The sequence below is a fragment of the Lipotes vexillifer genome, unplaced genomic scaffold (assembly GCF_000442215.2).
Source record: "Lipotes vexillifer unplaced genomic scaffold, Lipotes_vexillifer_v1.1 scaffold712, whole genome shotgun sequence".
NCBI classification, from domain to species: domain Eukaryota; kingdom Metazoa; phylum Chordata; class Mammalia; order Artiodactyla; family Lipotidae; genus Lipotes; species Lipotes vexillifer.
Genome location: NW_006775660.1, coordinates 1,117,752 through 1,136,443, shown reverse-complemented (window position 1 = coordinate 1,136,443; position 18,692 = coordinate 1,117,752). Strand labels below are relative to the sequence as shown.

At 36.5% G+C, this 18,692-nt stretch overlaps 1 protein-coding gene across 1 annotated transcript in view; it reads left to right on the top strand.

The window, feature by feature from the left end:
- Positions 1 to 2,514: 2,514 nt before the first annotated feature.
- The window catches only part of MAGI2 (membrane associated guanylate kinase, WW and PDZ domain containing 2), a 353,905-nt gene continuing 337,727 nt past the window's right edge, over positions 2,515 to 18,692 (top strand). Inside the window, exon 1 of the mRNA XM_007450095.1 lies at positions 2,515 to 2,567. The gene's annotated coding sequence lies outside the window, so the exon portion shown is untranslated. The remainder of the gene's footprint in view (positions 2,568 to 18,692) is intronic.

Sequence of the window (18,692 nt, the reverse complement as noted above, 5' to 3'; positions counted from 1 at the left end):
GGTAAAAATCATCTGGATAGTTATTCTCATTAGTTTAAATTAAGTATTGTTTATGCTGCATTAAGCAGAGTGCCTAAATTGATATCTGAATTGGCTAAGGTCTCTGGAACCAAAGTACAGGGTTTTTAAATCCTGAGTTGTTGTATAGATAAAATGAGTTACTGCATGGAAAATCCATCAGTACCTGGACAATAGTAAATACTCAGTAATATTCTTATTACCATTTTGACAGAAAAATTTCTTAAGATGCTTCACAATTTGGTGTATATTTATTAATATATGACTATTCTAAAAATTATTAAACCAAGGCATAGCCTAGACTTTATAGTTTAAAAAAAATAAATAAACTTGAAAAATTTCTTCAGTATTTAGGCTAAGCTCCAATGATAGAAGCCATAAAGGAAAACACTGAGAAATTTACCAATCAAAAATTAAAACAACTGTGTTGAAGAAAATGTTCAACAAAATTAAAATCTACAAAAACTCTTAAAAACATATCTGCAACATACGTAACAAAGGACTAATACTCTTAATAAGTTAAAAAAAAAACTTTTATGAATGGATTTATAAAAACAAGAAGTGTACAAAAGAAAAAATAGTTGCCCAAGGATGAACAAATAAAAAATGTTGAAACTAACTAGAAATCCAAGAAAGGCAAATTAAAACAACTATGAGATACTATTTAAAAAACAATTTTTGTTGATTTTTAAAATAATGATATACAGTATTTTATCTGCATATCCAGAATTCAAAAGCTCTAAAAACTGCCTTTTATACTCATTTGGCAGCAAAAGGTAACCTGACGTGGTCATGCTGGCAGACCAGTGCTAACTAATGTGAAGTGGTCCTTTTCTTGTGCCTCTTAGTGAGGATCACATGGTTTGGGCTGCTTAAATACTCATGGCTTTGATTATAAGGTGCTTTTTCAGACTGTGCTTGAGGTGTTATGGAACAGAATGCATTTGCCTCATGTTATCCTTCTAAAATCAGAAAAATTGTGAATTTCAAAATCTCTCTGTCCCAAAAAGTTTTGGATGAGGAATTATGGACCTGTATTTAATTTGATGGTACAGAGAAACAAAGTCAATTCATAAACTCCCAGTGAAGTTATAAATTGGTTCTCTTTTGTGAGTGTATGGCAACAACTTGGATATAAATATAGATATACATTTATCAAAAGCCATGAAAGGGTACATGCCCTTTAATCTGAAATTTTACCTCTAGGAACTTATCATGACTAAATTACTGGGAAAATGATGAAAGATTTAGGCTTTAGTAAGTCCAACACAGATGATATATAACTGGAAAGTCCCAAATGTTCAATAATAGAAGATTGGTGAGATTACACAGGCTCTGGCCACACCCCACACCACTACTGTCCACTTTAAAAGTGATATTTTGCAGTAACACTCATTCACATTGAAGATGCCCTTGATATTTTGTTAGGTAGAAATACTAGGCTGTAAAAATAATATGCACTATATGATCTAGTGTCTCTAAAAATTATACACACACACACACACACACACACACACACACACACACACTTATCTCTGGATGGCAGGATTGCAGGTGATTCTAATTTTCTTTTATAACTGCTTGTCTATGGTGAAAATGTGTTACTACTTATAAAAATAAAACTTTTAAGTGTCATTTAAACATATTACTTAGAGCATGTCAATATATCTTAGATTTCAAGTTATATATGTATTATTAATGTATATGAGGAAAACTAGAATATTCTTCATATTTATAGGAGATAATAATTATAAAGGCTTAGTGTATTTGGAAACAGTATCATAACACAAAGCCTGGTTTTCAAATAACATGTTTTTGCTTAAAGTAGCTTTTATTGTATTGTTGATATTTTAATGTGTATTTATTAAAATTTGCTGTGGAGAATTGAAAATATGAACCATATTTTCAAGGAAAGTGTGTTTAGAATTTTAGACTTTATACAAAAATATACCCAAAGAGTTTATTGGCAATATTCAAATTCTGACCCACGGAGAGAGAAAAGCAAGCTAACCATCTCGAATAGTGGGGTGTCAATTGAGAAAGTATAATGTCTTTGTTTCAGTCATCAGAAACAATTTGCTATTCTCAGAAATATATTTTGAAAATAGGATCTTTATCCTGAAATGCTCCTTTTAACAATACAAATAAATGAGAAAGCTGTATGCTCTTTCAGGAAAGCGATTTGCCTTCTGTATTACCTTGAGTGGTGATAACATGATAACGTGCCATTCTACTGCTTGGCGTGGGATAAACAGCTAGACCCAGCAGTACATCTGCAGAGAGGAGAGTTCTGTGTTTTAAGTGCCAGTTTTCAAGTCAGTGCTTCTTATAGTCCCTACAATATGCATTTGAAATTTGGTGCTGACTCTGAATGCTTTATTCCACTTTAGTAGATTGTTTCTGCAATCCACGAACAATTAAATTATATTACTTTTTATTAGAAATAGTGTTATCTGTTACTTACTGAAAGAAATAACTCTTTATTTTTCAGAGCTTCCATATGGCTGGGAAAAAATCGATGATCCCATATATGGCACTTATTATGTTGAGTAAGTCTCTAAGTTTGATATTAACTTGTTATTAATGTGTTGTGAAATTGTGTTAGTATTTCATTTATTGAGCTTGTGTGGCTAACAGTCCCTTTATTCCTTTGTCGTCTTACTTTGAAGTACCCACAAAGACTCTAGCAGCACTAGCTAGCAGTCTCTTGCTCTCCAGCTGGCTAATTTGTCATTCCTTTCCTTTGACTCATGATTCTAAAACACCAGTTGGAAAAATGTGTTTTACACTGTCCTCTAAATGAGTGATAATTAAAGACATCAAAGTAAATGCCCTTCATTTTGCAATCAGAATGTTGGGAGCTGACTAGTTGTGTAAAAGAGATACTCTATTAAACCAGATTTCAGAGTCAATGATAATTAAAGACATCAAAGTAAATGCCCTTCATTTTGCAATCAGAATGTTGGGAGCTGACTAGTTGTGTAAAAGAGATACTCTATTAAACCAGATTTCAGAGTCAATTAAAGGAAGCAACCATACTTTGCGTTTGAGGGATGAAATAAAATTAAGATTTTTTTTTTTTTCTCTTTTAAGGCCTCATTTTAAATCAAGAGTATTTTTTTTGTAGATTGGACTTTTATGTTATCTATTGGAGGTTTCATTACCTTAATGTATGTATCTTAACATAATATGAGTTACCCCTCTATGCATCCTTTTATTCAGGATAAAGCCCCTATTAGGGATTCAGTTATATACACATTTTTTTTCTTAGGAAAATCAAATAATATTCATAATTTTCAAAAGTTAAATACGTGACTTACTTTTCCAGAACCCCTCTTCTGAAGAGAAATTTTTATTTTTTATCTATTGTGTCAGGTTGTTAATGTTATTTGGGTGGATAACAAAACCAGATACACAAGAAATGCAGAGGCTGAAAAACTGAAGATGTTCTCACTCTCCATCAAGATCTAACTCTGTTTTCTCCAATCATATTCTGTTTAGCAATAATAATCTAGATGGTAGAGGATTACAGACTAATGGCATTATTGCTAAATTATTTTTGTAGTAAATTGTTCAAATTGTTACTGAGCTTTTACGAAGTGTCAGGCCCTTCTCTGCACTGGGGAGGTGCTGATGAGGACGACCTGTGTGCTCCCTGCCCTTGGGCATCTCCTTCATGAGCACTTGTCTTGAATAGTTTGACCCACCATCTTCATCTGGAAAAGCCCCAATTTTGGCACCACGGTCAGTCATTTCCGGTGAAGGTGAATTCACTTCCTTTGCCAAACGCAACTTTCTTTCTTTTTTTTTTTTTTTTTCTTGCGTTATGCGGGCCTCTCACTGTTGTGGCCTCTCCCATTTGCGGAGCACAGGCTCCGGACGCGCAGGCTCAGTGGCCATGGCTCACGGGCCCAGCCGCTCCGCGGCATGTGGGATCTTCCCGAAACGGGGCACGAACCCGCGTCTCCTGCATTGGCAGGCGGACTCTCAAGCACTGCGCCACCAGGGAAGCCCCAAACGCAACTTTCTTACATAGTATCTAATTCTCTGACATCATGTAGATGCTCAATAGATGCAAAAATTAAGATATGTACATGGAGGTATCACTAATTGCAAAAATAAAGGGAAATCACTTGTAAATAGTTATAAGGCTCCTATTCCTACTACATTGCTCATCAATTAAAATACACATATATTTTAATAATAATAATGTAGCTGCAGCTCTTGGTTAAATTTATCAACATTAAAGATTTTCAATAAGTGCTACCTTCTCTTAATTTGTTGACTTAGACTGTTCCTTGCCTAAACCTATTACATCTGAAATCCAAGATATTTCCATGTAAGAAAAGAGAATGGAGGTATGTGACATACCAGTTCTCATCTTTAATACACTTCCTTGCAGAATTCATTGAACAAGAACCTTCTCCTAAGTTTAGATATTGGCAAACTCCATAAAGAGCCAGATAACAAATATTTTAGGGGGCCAAATGGCCTCTGTCACAACTGTTCAGCTCTGCTGTTGTAGCTTGAAAGCAACTGTAGGCGACACTTAAATGAATAGGTGCAGTATGTTCCAGTAAAACAGAAACAGGCAGAACACGGTTTGCTGACCCTTTGCCCTATTCAAAATCTTCAGATTCTTCTTCCATGTCCTCAACTGCTTTCCAATGTGAGAAACAGTATTTAAGTCAAACCTTCTTTCTCTGTCTAACTGTCACAGAGGTGAGAGACCCACATGACCGAAAACAATGCTTCCTACTTTCTTGATCATTGAGGCGTGTGTTCTTCAAGTAAAGATCTGCTGCTGGTAGTTAATTATTGAATTGGACATTAGCTATAAGCCTAAAAGAAAATGGTCCTCATTATCATTACATTTCACATGGTTTGCTTTGTACTTGTTTTTGCTTAAATTACATTTCTTTCTACATTTCTTCACTTCATTTTTCATGTATCATCACCATAGTAATAAAATTATTCATAATTTAGTCAGTTGTGTCTTATATAACTAGATCAGACTAACACGTTTAATAGTTTGAGATTTCAGGTGATTGTGAGGTCTTAGATACAGGTCATAGTGAGTCAAATAGTTTAACTTCCTTCAGACTGTCTCCAGTTCTACTATTTGTCATGGCTTTTTCCCCATTACATGATTCCATAAGGTATACCAATAGCAATAGTTAGGTGTGTGTGTGTATCAGACCAATCAAAAAATTGAGGCAGATAATCCAAACCTCCAGATAATTTTAAGTAGAACTATATGCCAATATTTCTTAGAAATGTCTTTTGGAAGAAAATAATTAAAATACCTCAACTTGTAAACATTATATGTTTATATTACATAGTGGGTTCTCTGTTAGAGCTATCATTTTTGGTGTTTAATTACATACCAAATTACACAATTAGAGATCTGGTTACAAAATACGAAAAACATTCCACCTTCCTACCAAGTGGCAAAAAAGCCTATGCAGGGACACTGGCAGTCTAACTTAGCAGTCAGTTACTCTTCAAACAGATCAACAACTGGGAGAAGTTGTGCAGTGGGCTCTCTACCATCATCAGGGCACGTCAGGTTGAAATCAGCCTTGTGCCTCTGGCACAATTGCACACACACTCATTCCTGCCAGGCTCAGACAAGCAGGTAGGATTTCAGCAGTCAATAGCAGGAAAGTGTCTGTACAACTTGAAACTGGAAAACCTGGATTGAATAATTTTTGACCACTATTGGTGACTTTACTGTGCCATAATTCTGTCCTGGGCAAATGCAATTTTAAGGTTATAGGTTTAATATATTTAAAACTTAGAAAAATTATCATCATAATCATATAAGTATCATATCATCAAAACAGTTAACATCTACTGAGGGCTCAGTATGTGCCGTGGAGCGGGCTAAGAGCTCAAGTCTTTAGCACATTTATAATCCTCTCTATAGTGTAATGAGGTAAACTGTCTTAAGCTGACAGATGGGGAAACTCTGGCTGAAGAAGTTGAGTAACTTACCCAGCATCACACATTATTGAGAGGAATGGGCCCAGGCACTGTGTCTGCAGAGCCCAGGCTCCAAACTCTTGCTCGAAACACATCCCATAAATGTAGTGTTCATAATCCTCACATGATGGTCTGAACAAGCTTCTGGGACGCGTCACTGGAGAAGAATAAGGGGTCCCCAGAGAACATCTCCTCCCTGGCTGCCCTCTAGTAGTGTCACAGGAGGGTTCCGACAGTGGGAGCCGTGCTGCGCATAGCCCCATCAGGCTGGCTTCTAACTCACTCACTCTGAGCCACCAGCTCCATTACCCATGACTTGAGAGTGGCCCTGGACACCACGGCCCCCAAGAGTAAGACTAGCAGTCCTGAATGAAGAGGAGTCCATACTATGTGGGTCTCAATGTAGGGACGTTGCCCCTCGTTTGGAGCTATAGAGACAGCCACGCAGGTCTGTATTTTAGAGAACAGTGAGCCATACTCAACATCTTTCCTTATTTCATCTGGAGACAGGACAGACAGACCACATTTCTGCTCAATGTAGACATAGAAAGAGGTTAGCCCTAGTTTTCCTGACACTAAATCCTTGATAGTACAGCACTTAGCAATGTATTAAAAAGTCCTAAAGTTGCTAACTAGAAATGTAACTGTCACTGTTCACAAAGAAAGGGAAATTTCTTTAACGAAAAAAGTGCAAAATGTAGAGTTGAACAGCTGTGACTTTTGTACAAATGTGTTTTTCTCTCCTCTTTTGTGAAATTATGTCTGCTGGGTTACATTTTGGTTTCAATGGCAGTTATACAATTTGCTTAACTAGCTAGCCCAGAAGACACAATTTCCTGGAACAGCTTTCATGCAAAGCTGTCTTTGCTGGCACAGACGGAGAAGCAAACCATACAACTACAGTGAAAATAATAGTGGAGACTGACAGATGTGATTTTCATGTAAAGGTTTTACAAGTTTTCATGTGATGTCACACATCTGCTACTATGAAATATTACTTGTGTGCAGTTCCAGAAAGTATGAAAGATACTGTATAATATCTCCAATATAACATTAAATGTGAAAGGAAAATTGCATTCGTTTCATGGTTAATGATGAGTATTTGTCATGATGTAGCAAGTTGGAAAGTGGTTAGAGAGGATTTTAACTCAATTGTATATCTTAAGAATGTTTCTCTCCTTCATGCCTTTGAGTAGTTTTCTAAATATTCTAAGAAAATGCTTACTAACTTCAGAATTTTTGAAAAGTCAGCATAAATGTAAAACATTTCCAATTAGAAATCAACATAAAAGAATACCTTTTAAAATCTTGCTTGTTCTTAGAGAATTTTCTTTCTATATTGAAAGTTAATTTTTCAAATTTTCAACGTTTTCTTCAATCTTCAAAAACTAGCATACTGTTTTGCTGCTTTTAAACAGCTATTTAACAAAGAAATCCTTTCCCCAGCTTAACAGATTTGTGTAATAGGACACTGAAGTGCACTGCTGATGAATTTGCTCAGTGATGTTCTAATCTAAAGTGAGCTCTAAATTTTGTCAGTAGCATTTGGTCGTGTCAATTATTATCACTTAGTGGCCAAGAGTATGGGCTGCAGCGTTTCACAGTATGCCAGCCCTGCAGCTTCCTAGCTGTGAGACCTTGAGTAGACAGATTATGGAGAAGGAGGAAGTGGAGGAGGATGAAGACCAGAGAGAAAGGAGAAAGGAGAGAGGGGAGGGGAGAGGAAGAACTTTCATTGTGCACCTACTACGTGCCCAGCAGTATTCTAAGTGCTTTACATATACTAACTCATTTAATCCTCACAAAGCAAAACAAAACAAAAACAAACAACAACCAAAACTATGAAGTCTGTGTTACTATCCCCATTTTACAGATAAGGAAACTGAGACACAGAATATTTTTACAAATACTAAATAATAAAGCCAGAATATGAATCTAGGCAGTCTCATCACACAGCTGGTGTTTAGCACTTAACCACAGGTATGTAGGAAGTGCTCAACAAATATTAGTTAGTTGTATTTTATCATATGTATCCCAGTGACATAGATAAGGATGCTCCTTCTGGCACTACTTGCTTTTCCAGTTCTTTCACGGTAAAATACACCCCAACAGTGAACAATTCTAAGGGAAATTATTTGATCTGTAAGAAACATATAACTTAATCTCACGGTTAGTGTGCCACATTGAATTTTAAAAATAGCATTTATTGTAATTCCATAAGCCCACTGAAAATGATGAAGCAAGGACCACAGAGTGTGATGTTTCCATGGCTTCCAGAGGGGTTGAGGTTTCAGGGTAATTTCCAAAGAAGATATTTTTGTTGTAATTATCTCTGGTACATGCCATCTTATACAGCTGGGGAGTTGCGATGATAATAATAACGATAGTGATGTTTAAGGCACTATTTTAACTTCCAACTACTTTCACATCCATTGTCCTAGATGATGATCACAGCGTTTACAAATGAGGGAACCAAATCTCTGAGGAGTTAAGTGAGTTCTTAATGGGCATATGACTAGTAGGGTTGCAGCTGTCTGATGCATGTAGAGCTAAGAAAGACCTTTTAGTAGAGTAGCTATGTTTTTACACTATTATAAGCTGTTTAATTTATAAAGTATTTCTCATATTTGTTAAACAAGTATAAATCAGTTAATGAAAGGAATAAGGAGATTGAAATAAATGTGGAGTACTGTATTTCTAACCAAACTACAATTGGTTCTTTTTGGCTAAGTGATTACACTTACCTTTTTACCTCCTTCTGGCTGACCGAGGCCAAGGTCATAGTATGTGGCATCCCTCCTTTCAGCCTGGAGAAGACAAGCAATCAAGCTTCATTGTGAGGGATCTCCTAGCTCAACATACATGCTCTTTACACTATGGTAGCATTTCTGATCATTTGTAATTGGTAGTTCTTATTTACCCACTCTGTACTACCCACTTGTATTATATAAAGTTCAACTGGCTATTGATCTACTTTCTTAATACTACAGTTCAACCACAGATCAGTAGAAAAGCTTATGGCTTCCTTTTACTCTTTATGCCAGGATCCCTCAAATATTTTTAAATTATGAGTCTTTCAAATCAAAATGAAGTCTCATGTCCAATCTCCCTTCTCACCCCTACCGTCCAGTCAAGATCTGGATACATGCCCCTCATCAAGCCCTTACATGAAATTAGAGATCATTTTTCATGCTGTAAGATATTTCCCCATTGCTGATTCATTTTAATATGATCAACATTTATCTTGTTTACCAGTTACCTTGTCTTCCCCTGAAGGTCTTTTCAACTAAAGGTAAGAAAACTTGATTCTGTAATTGAATACACTTTTGTTAGCAACTGCTTATTCATAAACTACTTTATTTAGCAGATCTTCTGTTTCCAAATAAAAACTGTTTCAGTCACCCAGAAGTTTAAATAGGTTTAATTGCAAGTGGACTTTTACAAATAACGATAATTTATTCACTTTGACATCAGAGTTACCTGTGTTTTTTTTTATTTTTACAATTCTAATAAATCATTTTTTGTCTTGAAGTCAATAATAAAAGACAAAAGAATTATTACTCCAGCATCATCTTTCCTTTGAGAATGTGTTTGTGAAGAAAGATGAATGCAATGTAAACACTATTTTTTTTTTTTTTGGTTTGTTTGTCTTTTAAACCTTTTTTATCAATCTAGCAAATTAAATTGGGCTCTTGTTTAGGCACTTCTGGAGAGGTTAAGCACAGGCAAACAGCACAGGAGCACAATGGGTAGCACAGAGCAGGGGAACTCGGTGGTAGAGGCAGCAATGTCCCTGAGCCCTCATCATCGCAAGGAGAGATGGCAGGAATGGTCAGAACTGGAAACACCATTTTGTATACTCCCAAGGAAGGACCATGCTCCCTCCTTCTACTCCATCTTTTTATAAGACCATGAGAGCTCGAGACTGGCCATATGAAGGCAGAGAGGTCAGACTGCACTTAGACAATGTTGTTCAAGGGACTTTCAGATAGCCTGTTGAGAGGGATATGAACAGGTGAATGTGGGGAGTGTCATTTCTGCACCGAGAGGTCCTAGGATGCTGTCGGAAGTGCTGTCCCTCCTGCTGGAGGAGGGGACCACCTATTTCTATTCCGTGTAGCTCGTTGCTTGGCAATGCAGAGAAAGCTGCCACCGTCTTTCACTGGAGAATTCTGTTTGGCTCTTGCCAAGGCAATGTTATAATAAGAAGTAGATCACTGTCATCATTCTATAATTTGTGAAATAGTTAGCTTTTTCGGTTATTAATCTCTCTCTGGATTAAACATGCTAGGTTTCTTGTGAGTGAACTGCAGATTGTCTCATGCTGCCACTCTGTATCACCACATACTTTGGAGTCATATCTTAGACTGAGACTAAGTTCTGAAGTGAGCACATGAAGTGAAAAGTTGGTTAGAGTCAAAATTATCCTAAAAATCCCTCAGGATCATGTCGTGTTGGAGACTAGCATACTCAAACAAAATGGCTGGGTTTTCCTTTAGTGTTAGAAATGGATTCTTTCTGGAATTAAAGGGGTTGGCTGGCATTTATGTCTTTCGATCTTTAATATATACAGAACTAGAATCACATTCAGCTCAGAGAGATGCTATCTGAAGGATAAAGAAATTTAGTCAAACACAGGAAGCAGTAGATTGATGTCATTCTTTGGCACATTATTATGAATAAAACACAAGATTGTCACCTTTAAGAGGTAAAATATAATGCCCTCCTGCCCCACATGAGAACTATAATTTCATCTTTTTTAATATGCAAATAATGTTTTTCAAAATTGTTTTTGTGTCACAGACCATAATGTTAGTAATAGTTTGTCCTTTTTTGTATTCATGGTTTTGAATTTACAAAATTCAGAATTACAATTAACCTCACTTGGTTTTATCTGTTAAATGAGTGGTTTGGATTAGGTGATTGCTAAGGTCTTTTCTAGTTCGAGGAATATCCACTGCACCTTGTGTTAACAAGGATAAATTTGGCCATTTTCCTGTGTTATTCTTTTTTTTTGGGCTTTTCATCTGTTCTTGCTTTTTTTTAATTTTTGAATTTTATTTTATGTATTTTTTTATACAGCAGGTACTTATTAGTCATCAATTTTATACACATCAGTGTATACCTGTCAATCCCAATGCCCAATTCATCACACCACCACCCCCACCCACTGCGACTTTCCCCCTTGGTGTCCATACATTTGTTCTCTACATCTGTGTCTCAGTTTCTGCCCTGCAAACCAGTTCATCTGTACCATTTTTCTAGGTTCCACATATAAGCGTTAATATACGATATTTGTTTTTCTCTTTCTGACTTACTTCACTCTGTATGACAGTCTCTAGATCCATGCACGTTTCAACAAGTGACCTAATTTTGTTCCTTTTTGTCGCTGAGTAATATTCCATTGTATATATGTACCACATCTTCTTTATCCATTTGTCTGTTGATGAGCATTTAGGTTGCTTCCATGACCTGACTATTGTAAATAGTGCTGCAATGAACATTGGGGTGCATGTGTCTTTTTGAATTATGGTTTTCTCTGGGTATATGCCCAGTAGTGGGAATGCTGGATCATATGGTAATTCTATTTTTAGGTGTTTAAGAAACCTCCATACTGTTCTCCATAGTGGTTGTATCAATTCACATTCCCACCAATATTGCAAGAGGGTTCCCTTTTCTCCACACACTCTCCAGCATTTGTTGTTTGTAGATTTTCTGATGATGCCCATTCTAACTGGTATGAGGTGATACCTCATTGTAGTTTTGATTTGCATTTCTCTAATAATTAATGATGTTGAGCAGCTTTTCATGTGCTTCTTGGCCATGTGTATGTCTTCTTTGGAGAAATGTCTGTTTATGTCTTCTGCCCATTTTTGGATTGGGTTGTTTGTTTCCTTAATATTGAGCTGCATGAGCTGTTTTTATATTTTGGAGATTAATCCTTTGTCCGTTGATTTGTTTGCAAACATTTTCTCCCATTCAGAGGGTTGTCTTTTTGTCTTGTTTATGGTTTCCTTTGCTGTGCAAAAGCTTTTAAGTTTCATTAGGTCCTATTTGTTTATTTTTGTTTTTATTTCCATTACTCTAGAAGGTGGATCAAAAAAGATCTTGCTGTGATTTATGTCAACGAGTGTTCTTCCTATGTTTTCCTCTAAGAATTTTATAGTGTCCGGTCTTACATTTAGGTCTTGAATACATTTTGAGTTTAGTTTTGTGTATGATGTTAAGGAGTGTTCTAATATCATTCTTTTACATGTAGCTGTCCAATTTTCCCAGCACCACTTGTGGAAGAGACTGTCTTTTCTCCATTGTATATCCTTGCCTTCTTTGTCATAAATTAGTTGACCATAGGTGTGTGGGTTTACCTCTGGGCTTTCTATCTTGTTCCATTGATCTATGTTTCTGTTTTTGTGCCAGTACCATATTGTCTTGATTACTGTAGCTTTGTAGTATAGTCTGAAGACAGGGAGTCTGATTCCTCCAGCTCCATTTTTTTCCCTCAAGACTGCTTTGGCTATTTGGGGTCTTTTTTGTCTCCATACAAATTTTAAGATTTTTTATTCTAGTTCCACAAAAAATGCCATTGGTAATTTGATAGGGATTGCATTGAATCTGTAGATTGCTTTGGGTAGTATAGTCATTTTCACAGTATTGTTTCTTCCAGTCCAAGAACATGGTATATCTCTCCATCTGTTCGTATTATTTTTAATTTCTTTCATCAGTGTCTTATAGTTTTCTGCATACAGGTCTTTTGTCTCCCTAGGTAGGTTTATTTCTAGGTATTTTACTCTTTTTGTTGCCATGGTAAATGGGAGTGTTTCCTTAATTTCTCTTTCAGATTTTTCATCATTACCGTATAGGAATGCGAGAGATTTCTGTGCATTAACTTTGTATCCTGCAACTTTACCAAATTCATTGATTAGCTCTAGTAGTTTTCTGATGGCATCTTTAGGATTCTCTATGTATAGTATCAGGTCATCTGCAAAGAGTGACAGTTTTATTTCTTCTTTTCCATTTTGTATTCCTTTTATTTCTTTTTCTTCTCTGATTGCCGTGGCTAGGACTTCCAAAACTATGTTGAATAATAGCGGTGACAGTGGACATCCTTGTCTTGTTCCTGATCTTAGAGGAAATGCTTTCAGTTTTTCCTCATTGAGAATAATGTTTGCTGTGGGTTTGTTGTATATGGCCTTTATTATGTTGAGGTAGGTTCTCTCTATGCCCACTTTCTGGAGAGTTTTTATCATAAATGGCTGTTGAATTTTGTCAGAAGGTTTTTCTGCATCTATCAAGATGATCATATGGTTTTTATTCTTCAGTTTGTTAATATGGTGTATCACATTGATTGATTTGCGTATATTGAAGAATCCTTGCATCCCTGGGATAAATCCCACTTGATCATAGTGTATGGTCCTTTTAATGTGTTGTTGGATTCTGTTTGCTAGTATTTTGTTGAGGATTTTTGCATCTATATTCATCAGCGATATTGGTCTGTAATTTTCTTTTTTTGTAGTATTTTTGTCTGGTTTTGGTATCAGGGTGTTGGTGGCCTCATAGAATGAGTTTGGGAGTGTTCCTTCCTCTGCAACTTTTTGAAAGACTTTGAGAAGGATAAGTGTTAGCTCTTGTCTAAATGTTTGATGGTATTCACCTGTGAAGCCATCTGGTCCTGGACTTCTGTTTGTTGGAAGATTTTTAATCACAGTTTCAATTTCATTCCTTGTGATTGGTCTGTTCATATTTTCTATTTCTTCCTGGTTCAGTCTTGGATGGTTATACCTTTCTAGGAATTTGTCCATTTCTTCCAGGATGTCTATTTTATTTGCATAGAGTTGCTGGTAGTAGTCTCTTAGGATGCTTTGTATTTCTGTGGTGTCTGTTGTAACTTCTCCTTTTTCATTTTTAATTTTATTGATTTGAGTCCTCTCCCTCTTTTTCTTGATGAGTCTGGCTAATGGTTTATCAATTTTATTTATCTCCTGAAAGAACCACCTTTTACTTTTATTGATCTTTGCTATTGTTTTCTTTGTTTGTATTTCATTTATTTCTGCTCTGATCTTTATGATTTCTTTCCTTCTGCTAACTTTGGGTTGTTTGTTCTTCATTCTCTAGTTCCTTTAGGTGTAAGGTTAGATTGTTTATTTGAGATTTTTCTTGTTTCTTGAGGTAGGCTTATATAGCTATAAACTTCCCTCTTAGAACTGCTTTTGCTGCATCCCATAAGTTTATGTTTGTCGTGTTTTCATTGTCATTTGTCTCTAGGTATTTTTTGATTTCCTCTTTGATTTCTTCAGTTATCTCTTGGTTATTTCGTAACGTAGTGTTTAGCCTCCATGTGTTTGTGTTTTTTACGTTTTTTTCCCTGTAATTCATTTCTAATCTCATAGTGTTGTGGTCATAAAAGATGCTTGATGTGATTTCAGTTTTCTTAAATTTACTGAGGCTTGATTTGTGACCCAAGATGTGATCTATCCTGGAGAATGTTTCATGCGCACTTGAGAAGAAAGTGTAATCTGCTGTTTTTGGATGGAATGTCCTATAAATATCAATTATATCTATCTGGTCTGTTGTGTCATTTAAAGCTTCTGTTTATTTATTTTCATTTTGTATGATCTGTCCATTGGTGTGAGTGAGATGGTAAAGTCCCTCACTATTATTTATTACTGTCGATTTCCTCTTTTACAGCTGTTAGCAGTTGCTTATGTATTGAGGTGCTCCTATGTTGGGTGCATATATATTTATAATTGTTAAATACTCTTCTTGGATTGATCCCTCGATCATTATGTAGTGTCCTCGCTTGTCTCTTGTAACATTCTTTATTTTAAAGTCTATTTTATCTTGTATGAGTATATAGCTACTCTAGCTTTCTTTTGATTTCCATTGGCATGGAATATCTTTTTCCATCCCCTCACTTTCAGTCTGTATGTGTCCCTAGGTCTGAAGTGGGTCTCTTGTAGACAGCATATATATGGGTCTTGTTTTTGTATCCATTCAGCAAGCCTGTGTCTTTTGGTTGGAGCATTTAATCCATTCACGTTTAAGGTAATTATCGATATGTATGTTTCTATGACCATTTTCTTAATTTTTTTCGGTTTGTTTTTGTAGGTTCTTTTCTTCTCTTGTGTTTCCCACTTTGAGAAGTTCCTTTAGCATTTGTTGTAGAACTGGTTTGGTGGTGCTGAATTCTCTTAGCTTTTGCTTGTCTGTAAAGCTTTTGACTTCTCCATCGAATCTGAATGAGATCCTTGCAGGGTAGAGTAATCTTGGTTGTAGGTTCTTCCTTTTCATCACTTTAAGTATATCATGCACCTCCCTTCTGGCTTGTAGAGTTTCTGCTGAGAAATCAGCTGTTAACCTTATGGGAGTTCCCTTGTATGTTTTTTGTCATTTTTCCCTTGCTGCTTTCAATAATTTTTCTTTGTCTTTAATTTTTGCCAGTTTGATTACTATGTGTCTCGGTGTGTTTCTCCTTGGGTTTATCCTGTATGGGACTCTCTGCGCTTCCTGGACTTGGGTGGCTATTTCCTTTCCCATGTTAGGGAAGTTTTCGACTCTAATCTCTTCAAATACTTTCTCGGGTCCTTTCTCTCTCTCTTTTCCTTCATAATGTGAATGTTGTTGTGTTTAATGTTGTCCCAGAGACCTCTTAGGCTGTCTTCATTTCTTTTCATTCTTTTTTCTTTATTCTGTTGTGCAGCAGTGAATTCCACCATTCTGTCTTCCAGGTCACTTATCCGTTCTTCTGCCTCAGTTATTCTGCTATTCATTCCGTCTAGTGTAGTGTTCATTTCAGTTATTGTATTGTTCATCTCTGTTTGTTTGTCCTTTAATTCTTCTAGGTCTTTGTTAAACATTTCTTGCATCTTCTCGATCTTTGCCTCCATTCTTTTACCAAGGTCCTAGATCATCTTCCCTATCATTATTCTGAATTATTTTTCTGGAAGTTTGCCTAGCTCTACTTCATTTAGTTGTTTTTCTGGGGTTTTATCTTGTTCCTTCATCTGGTACATAGCCCTCTGCCTTTTTATTTTGTCTATCTTTCTGTGAATGTGGTTTTTGTTCCACAGGCTTCAGGATTGTAGTTCTTCTTGCTTCTGCTGTCTGCCCTCTGGTGGATGAGGCAATCTAAGAGGATTGTGCAGGTTTCCTAATAGGAGGGGCTGGTTGTGGATAGAGCTGACTGTTGCTCTGGTGGGCAGAGCTCAGTAAAACTTTAATCCACTTGACTGCTGATCGGTGGGGCTGGGTTCCCTCCCTGTTGGTTGTTTGGCCTGAGGCAATCCAAAACTGGAGCCTACCTGGGCTCTTTTTTGGGGCTAATGGCGGACTTTGGGAGGGCTCATGCCAAGGAGTACTTCCAAGAACTTCTGCTGCCAGTATGCTTGTCCCCATGGTGAGCCACAGCCACCCCCGGCCTCTGCAGGAGACCCTCCAACACTAGTAGGTACGTCTGGTTCAGTCTCCCCTGGGGCCACTGCTCCTTCCCCTGCATCCCAAAGCGCACACTACTTTGTGTGTGCCCTCCAGGAGTGGAGTCTCTGTTTCCCCCAGTCCTGTCGAAGTTCTGCAATCAATTCCCACTAGCCTTCAAAGTCTGATTCTCTAGGTATTCCTCCTCCTGTTGCCGGACCCACAGGTTGGGAAGCCTCATGTGGGTCTCAGAACCTTAACTCCAGTATGTGGACTTCTGTGGTATAAATGTTCTCCAGTCTGTGAGTCACCCAACCAGCAGTTATGGGATTAGATTTTGCTGTGATTGCACCCCTCCTACTGGCTCATTGTGGCTTCTCCTTTGTCTTTGGATGCGCGATATCTTTTTTCGTGAGTTCCAGTGTCTTCCTGTCGATGATTGTCCAGCAGCTATTTGTGATTCTGGTGTTCTCACAAGAGGGAGTGAGAGTGTGTCCTTCTAGTCCACCATCTTGGTTTAGGCTCCAGCAACCATCTTCCTGTGTTAAATAAGCCTTGTTATTTTCTTATGCGCGCTGATCAAAGAGTACTAAAAATGTAAAAGCATTTTCTTTCCATTTCTACTTGTTATTTGGCTAGACAATAACATATTGCCATTCTTTTATTTTATTTTAATGATTTTAACAATCCCATCATGTGAGTGTTGAAGAAAGAAGACTTCCAAAAATGGTAGATTATTATAATAGAATCTCCTTACAAAGCTCTGACAAAAAATAGAAGTGTATTTGATATCTACAGATATGAGACTGATTATCATTAAATAAAAAGTGAGAAAGATAAAGATAAGGTTATAAACAAAATGTCAGGTAAGAACTATATTTGTCTCACCACTGTCAAGGCTGAATACATTTGAAAGGATATTGTTTTCCTTTTCTTATAGTACAAGGTGACATTGTTAAACATTATTTATTACTAGTGTTTAACAGATGACTTTAGATGAAATTATAATAGATAGCTAATTGTGTAATAAAAATGGACGGATCACACATTTTTTATTATCAAATTTCATATGTTCAGTCTAGCTAAGTAAGATGAACTTTTAAATTATCAAGAAAAAAGTTATGTTCTGTGCTGAGCTTAACTGGATCTACTATAGGCAAAAAGAGACTATTTGGTTTGATAAACCAATAAAATTAATTTTGCATTAATGTAGTCCAGAAGAAACTCCTCACCATTATGTGTGTGGTTTCTGAAAGCTTATTAAGTACCATTTATTGAGTCTGTCATAATGAAAAGAGCTTAGTTCAAATTTCCATTAAGCACAACATTCATATACAGAGGTTGACAAAGTCCCCTCATTTTATTCTTACTTCACTTTCTCCAGTTTTAATTGGGCATCAAAAAACATATGAATATATTTTCAGATAGATAAAATGATAGGAATTATTATCTTTCTTTTTTCTGTAATATTACTTAGTAAGTTAGTTGGGGGCATTGACTTAATATGTAAATAGTTAATAGCTATCAGTCAACCCAGAAAAGTCATATTAATAGCTACCGTCTACTAAGTACTTGGTATGTATTAAGCATTTTACATAATTCATTTAGTCATTATCACAACACTGTATGTTAGTTACTATTATTCATGTTTTACAGACAGAGAAACTTAAAGAAGCCAGACCGTCAAGCTCGTAGGCGGTAGAAATAGAGTTGCAGCCCAGGACAGGAATTAAGAGACCTGATGCTGTCCATATTTAAGTTATACTTGACTCCCACCCATACTCTCAGTACAACAAGATAATATTAAAATCTATACAGTGCTTCATCTTTAAACACTTTCACATATTTCTCTTCAAAACAGTCCTGTGAGGTGAATAGGATATTTACAGGTGAGGCCATTGCAGTTCAGAGATATTAGGGGAACTTTACAAAGATAGTGAGAGGTAGACTTAATCTTCAAATGTGGTTTAAACTTCAAACACTGGTTTGATCTTAAAAATAACAGAGGATGATAACTGAGACTCATTGTAAGTGGCTTTCACTCTGGTGAAGCCCAAGAGGTCCATGTGAGATTGAGGAAACCAGAGTGCAGGTGGCTCCCCTCACCTATGTTACTGCTCACAGCCTAATCCACCATTTACAGGTAACTCTTATGTGAGCATCAAGGGGAGGGTCTTACCTGCACTCGAGGTTCCCCCTTGTTACCACATAAGGAATTTCTGTAAGTAATTGAGTAAGTACCATGTTTTCATTTCTTATTGTATCACTGGACTTCAGCA